Consider the following 7011-nt stretch of genomic DNA (forward strand, 5'->3'; position numbering starts at 1 on the left):
GCCAATTCCCACTCGTCGAACAGGTACATCGCGGCAAAATAGTCTAACGTTTTATTCCTGTTTTAAGTAAGATCACTGCAATAGGAACACTTCACGAAGACTCAGCAATATGGCGGAAACAGGCTTCAAGCTAACCTCCTTGAATGAGACCACCGATGTTATTGCAGGATAGTGGAACACTGAGGTACTCCTACGAATGTAGTGCATTGTAGCAGTCGTTCACAGCGTTCAAGCAAACAGCCGTCGTGGAGATTGTGCTACATGATGGTGGGAGATTGTGCCATATTGTTCTTTATTTCAGAGTTCATGTTGAAATCATATCCGAAGTACTGTAACGTAAATCTGAGTTTATATTTCTGTTTTGTGAGCGGTTTCGAACTGAAATGACTGGACCAGTATGTACTTTTGATATAAATTTATTCAATTTCAGGTCAACTTTTTATTGTTATTTAGGACTATAATTTGTTTTTGAAATTGTGCGTTCATGAAAGTCTTGAGATGTTGGACTGTGTCTAGGAAAAACGATAAATTGCTTTCAAATATATCTCAGGAAATGATGGGTGGCTGTAAACTGTATGTCCCAGTGGTTCCAAAGTGCAACCACCTGCTTATAACAAGTGACTATTAACTTTTTGTCAGTTTCTTCTTGTATTCGTTGTTGATTTCATTTATAATGAAATATTCTGCAAAGAACCGACCAAACCATCAGTCAATGCAAGTAAATCTAACTACTTTGTTTAAATGAGCTGCCAAGGATCGCTACAGATCACTGTACAATTAAATAATTTTCTTTGTGTTATAGATCACTGAAGATTACTAGGAAGAATAGGCGAAACAGGGTTGGTACATATTGAGCAGCAAAAGATGAATTATTCTTAACTATATGATAAGAGCATAATTGAAGTAACAACTGAAAACATATGGCTGGAAATATTAATACTTGTTACGGAAAAGTCGCAAAATATCAGGAATTCTAAGGACACTATTTTTTGGAGATTCAAGAAGTATTTCCGGCCGCGGTGGCAGAGCGGTTCTAGGCGCTTCAGTCCGGAACCTCGCGACTTCTACGGTCGCAGGTTCGAATCCTGCCGCGGGCATGGGTGTGTCTGTAGGTTAGTTAGGTTTAAGTAGTTCTAAGTTCTAGAGGACTGATGACCTCAGATGTTAAGTCTCATAGTGCTCAGAGCCATTTAAACCAACCCAAGAAGTATTAAATGCAATAACCGAAGGTTGCTTACCTTATGGTGTACGCATTAATATAAGGAACGCAAAAAATTATGCTTAATTCGATATAGGACATTTCACCCTACGAACATTTAGGCGGAAAGACGGCTATTTGCATTACCTCATCTCCATAGAACATCCCCACGAGACAGAAATGTGGACACTGAAGCAAGGCAAGATATAAACACTGAAACGTGCTCATGATGTGGACCTACAGACTCAGAACATACTCGACACCCACATTCAAAAGTGCGAAAAGTTTAGTTGTAAAAGCAAGAGACGGAACTCCAGTATCTCGTCCATGTGATAAGGCGTCCTGAGCGGCACAAACACCCACAGCTGACACTCCAAGATAAAGTGGACGTGGAGGTAGAATAAACTGGACCTTGTGGTTTGGAAATTTAAGAAATTGGTTTCAGGCATAATCTAATGACGCCGACGGAAAAAGACAAAAAAAAATGCATGTCGAACAACAATAACAGTTAAGAGAACGGCTCATGGTGAAGGAGACTGGTCCATAAGACGTTAAATAAACCCTACGGAAGGAGAAATAACAGTGGAATCTCGCTTATCCGCCTTTCATTAATCTGGATCTCCGGTTCATCCGAATATCTCTCTCTCTCTCTCTCTCTCTCTCTCTCTCTCTCTCTCTCTCTCTCTCTTTCCGATGACAATTATTAAATTTAAATTCAGACGACCACTACACACTAATCCTAACACGGTGTCAGTTATGAAGTAGACATTGCTTTGTACACTACTATATTGCACCCATTTGTTGCTAGTGTTAAATGACATCAAATGGAAGGCGGCAGGCAAAATGATGCACTGCATACGATGGATTGTTGAAAAACATTGGTGTTGGAACTTCAACGATGTCATATTAGTGGTACAGTCTACGACCAGCCATTTTTGAATCCACTGACACACTTTACAGATTGAATAACAAGATCGGTGACCAAGTCGACCCGTTTGAGTTCGCCGAAGCATTCGTAAACATCGCAGGATGCTTAGGCATGGGCGTTATAGACGTTTATGAGTGTGTGTGAATTGACAACAACGCGGCGGAATGATTTCTGGTGACTAAATTATCACCGTTTGTTTACCTACAAACAATGGCGATGGAGAGGATGCGTTAACTGATGACGTTGGCCTTCAATATGAAGTTGTTACGACTGATACGGAGACGATAGAACTGTGCAAAATGCTGGTTTACCTGGACGTTGGTTGGTTGGTTGGTTGGTTGATTTGAGGGAGGGGCCAAACAGCGAGGTCTTCGGTCCCATCGGATTAGGGAAGGAAGTCAGCCGTGCTCTTTCAGGGCGCACCTCCGAATCCTCCCGAAACCAGGTAGGTAAGCAGTTAACAGGACCGAATCCTCCCAAACTGACACATTGTATGTCGTATTATAGACAATAATATAATGATCTCTGCCATGTTCCTTATCTCCTTCCCCTCCCCCTCCCATGTTTTAAACAAAACATATTGATTCACCTATGCACGCTTTACGCGTGACCTTGAGCGGGACTTAGTCGCTTGCGCTGTGCCGGCTGGACTTTATCTCAGTAAGATAAAAGATAAAACTTTTAAACATACAATACACGCGAAAATTTTTTACATCTTCCGCTGTAACTTCATATGCCTTTCTTTGCTCTCTTGGAGTATTCATAACGTTTAGAACTGCTACCTGCTTCAAACGGGAGGATTCGGTCCCTTCGTTTTTCAGACCCTTGCGGGTTTGGGAGGATTCGGTAATCATTTTTCTGACCGCGGGAGGATTCGTGGCTGCGCCCCTCTTTCAAAGAAACCAGGTTTATCTGGAAAGCCAGGCGGAAACAGCACTGGACGAATTAATGCTGCTGAGACGACTGGGTCATCATACCACACGTAAAAGACGCACGAATTTGGCTCAAAAGAAATCTGTTGCTTTATTTCAGTTTTATAAAACTCCCCGCATATCTTTTTTCCTTTTTCTTCAGCGTCTGCGCAGAATTTATCTCAAGAAAATGCATAAATTGCATTTGCGCAATGTCATTCTAATTTTTTCTGAATTTCTTGATTATCCATATTTTAGATTACCGGGTGACCTATACAGTTGCACCTAGACCGAATAAACGAGATTCAACGGTGTTGGTAGTAACGTTAACTTTCCTTTTAGGTAAATCTTTAATCTTGCCAGCGACCAAGAAATGTAATCTGCTTGTTGGGCTCCTGTGTAACAACGGCAGTGGACCTGTGCCGTAGCCTCACCACCAGCAAAGCCTCACCTCCGGCAGCTTCGTAACGCCGCAGCGCAGTGTTATGGCGGGCCCTGGCACGCAACGTGACGGCCCCTGTGACCCCCTTGTGACGGGGCGTGGCGTGGCGTGTCGGCCACCCTGCATACCGATGACTGGGGCCTTACCGCACAGCGGGGTACCGACTGCTTCCAGAGCCCAGCCAGATCCGCAGCAGTAAGCCTGCTAACTAGGACACGGCTCCAGCTGTGGACATCAATACATTATTATTCAAAGAAAGTCTGAACTACGAGGTGTAAAAGTCGTGCCCTGAGGGTTCCGTACAAACTTAACGAGTTATGTCTGTGAAACTGTTAAAAATGTTGAAAATTTGTCACCAGATAGTTCTAAAAAATGTTAAAAATACTGTCTCCAATTTTCAGAGTTTAATTCGTGCTCTAAATGACATAAAAGCCATCTTGTTTCAACCAATGCGCACTGCCACGCCCTCTTTTGTACACGACTATGTTATTCGCGATATTTTATTATTTCCTGCCATCAGAGAAGACATCCGTATAGTATAGAAGACCGCGAGCCCATTTGCGAAGCGCTTAATTAAGATTTATTAAAGAAATACACATAAGATGGAACAAAAAAAACGAATGAAAGCTTTAATAACCTCGTTTAGAGGAGATGCGCAAAGACAACATTTTGCTCATCTACTGTTGTTACAATTTCCTCATATGATGCTTATCTGATGACCAATTACCATAACAATGGAAGGATCATGATCCTTATGAACCTGGGATTTGATGAAGGTTGCTTCACTCAAAACCTACGGAAGAAGAGTGATGATGCGTGTATTGCTAGTCTGTACCGTCAATAAAGGATATTGCCAAAAGGGCATGCAAAAAGGATCGGACTAGAAGAAGCTACAATAAGACCTAAAAGTGCTGATGTACGATTATGACCAGCCATAAATTACTTGTTTCTGGCATAAAGGCTAATAAAATCTTTTTTTTTTTTTTTTTTGCATTCCCCGCAACTTTCATTTTTCAGTGTGTAAGGAACATTTCTGCTGCACCATTGCAGGTAATGATGAAATTTGCTATAGACATTTTACATTCTATAACACAACTTCCCGCTGCACAAAATTTTTCGAAGTGCTTTACTGTTAAACTTATTTCAACTTTTGTGAAATAAAAAATTCTATGTACCAAACACACAAATTTAAACAGTTCTTGCCAGAGTTGTAAGACTGTTCTCAATAAACGGTACACATACTTGCTCATCTAATTACTAAGAAAAACCTACCACATTTTGAAGTGATAAGTGAAGTAACCTTTGAGAAAATGTTCCTACTGTGATAATATATGCTCCAGAAGTATCCAGGAATGTAATGATGAAATTATTTGAAAAAAAATTGGAAAAATGCTGGCTATAGTCAATAACACAACGACAACGTGTGTAAAATTTGGTTCAGTAAAAGATACATTAGTATATATATATATATATATATATATATATATATATGTATGTATATATATGTATATATGTATATATATTAAAACCAGATGGCAGTTATAAGAGTCGAGGGGGCACGAAAGGAAAGCAGTGGTTGGGAAGGGAGTGAGACAGGGTTGTAGCCTCTCCCCGATGCTATTCAATCTGTATATTGAGCAAGCAGTAAAGGAAACAAAAGAAAAGTTCAGAGTAGGTATTAAAATCCATGAAGAAGAAATAAAAACTTTGAGGTTCGCCGATGACATTGTAATACTGTCAGAAGCAGCAAAGGACTTGGAAGAGCAGTTGAACGGAATGGACAGTGTCTTGAAAGGAGGGTATAAGATGAACATCAACCAAAGCAAAACAAGGATAATGGAATGTAGTCGAATTAAGTCGGGTGATGCTAAGGGAATTAGATTAGGAAATGAGACACTTAAAGTAGTAAAGGAGTTTTGCTATTTGGGGAGCAAAATAACTGATGATGGTCGAAGTAGACAGGATATAAAATGTAGACTGGCAATGGCAAGGAAAGCGTTTCTGAAGAAGAGAAATTTGTTAACATTGAGTATTGATTTAAGTGTTAGGAAGTCGTTTCTGAAAGTCTTTGTATGGAGTGTAGCCATGTATGGAAGTGAAACGTGGACGATAAATAGCTTAGACAAGAAGAGAATAGAAGCTTTCGAAATGTGGTGCTACAGAAGAATGCGAAGACTAGGTGGGTAGATCACATAACTAATGAGGAGGTATTGAACAGAATTGGGGAGAAGAGGAGTTTGTGGTACAACTTGACTAGAAGAAGGGATCGGTTGGTAGGACATGTTCTGAGGCATCAAGGGATCACCAATTTTGTAATTTCGCGTCACAAGGGGCGGTAGGGGGAGGGGTGAGTTGGAGGTAACAATTGTTTTGGATATATCAACCATCCCGATATTCATCAGCTACCTAGCGGTAACAGCTGCAGAAGAGAATAAAGGTGTTGACAGTGGAAGAGATGGCCGCCCAAAGGAAGGCAAGTGGTCACGTCGAGTCGACAGCCAGGCGTGATCCGCAGCTGGTTGTACAAAGCGAGGCAGAACAAACGGCGCTAAGTGGAGACAAGAAGAGCGCCAGACAATACGCGCGCTATCGCGGCGGGGCGGCCACGACTCTTAGGCGGAGGGAGGCACACCGGCCGCTTTGTAGTCCTGAGGCCGAGGCCGAGCGCTACAAAGAAACTCTCACAGGCGGATAGCGGTTCCCTTACATTTTCTGCTTTTTTCAGTAACGACGCCATTTCCTCTGCACGACTAGAATTTCCCTCAGTTTGTTGTGTTACCGTGTCGGCAGTACTAGTTGTGCTAACGTGGGGGGGCTCCAAGATTACTTGTCACAAGCCAGCAAACCGAATCTGTTGCCAGTCATTTCTTAATTACCGGTGTAGGGTCGATTCACATTGGACTTAAAGGAACGGCACGTCAAAAAATCCCACAATACATTACAAACGGCCGCATTCACACAGACACTCAGAGGCGCGTAGAAATTTCAGAGCATCAACAGAACGAAACGGGAGGGAACTGTACGCCGCCGTCAAGGAATTTCCGCAAGGAAGTTTTGAAGTTTTTTGGGCGCTGACATCGTATTTTCGTCTATTATTATCATCGGAAGTTGACGTAATCTCGCCACGTTCACTCACGATGAAGTAGTGGATTGCCTCTCTTCTAAATACTTAATCTACTGCTCACTTGTCTTCATGCCACATTATAAAGGATGCACCAGATTTTTGAAAAAGGGTGTCCCAAGGCGAATGGTCAGTATTCGGGGAAATGACAGGAACGATCATTCGAAACAAAAAAGGGTAGTAAACGTGGGCTCTAAAATAAATACCTCAATAGCTATGAACACTTGTTCATCTTCCCTACTGTGAAACACATCTCCTTTACTGTACAAGAGCGCGTAGTGCTTAATGTATGCATTTTAGAGACATGTTTACTAGGATTTTATTTCTTTTTTTGGTCCATACTATCTCCTCCCAAAATATGAAAACAAAGAGCTTGCAGCAGAAGAGATTTATTTCACAGTATCGAAGATA

The sequence above is a fragment of the Schistocerca cancellata genome, chromosome 2 (assembly GCF_023864275.1).
Source record: "Schistocerca cancellata isolate TAMUIC-IGC-003103 chromosome 2, iqSchCanc2.1, whole genome shotgun sequence".
Lineage (NCBI taxonomy): Eukaryota > Metazoa > Arthropoda > Insecta > Orthoptera > Acrididae > Schistocerca > Schistocerca cancellata.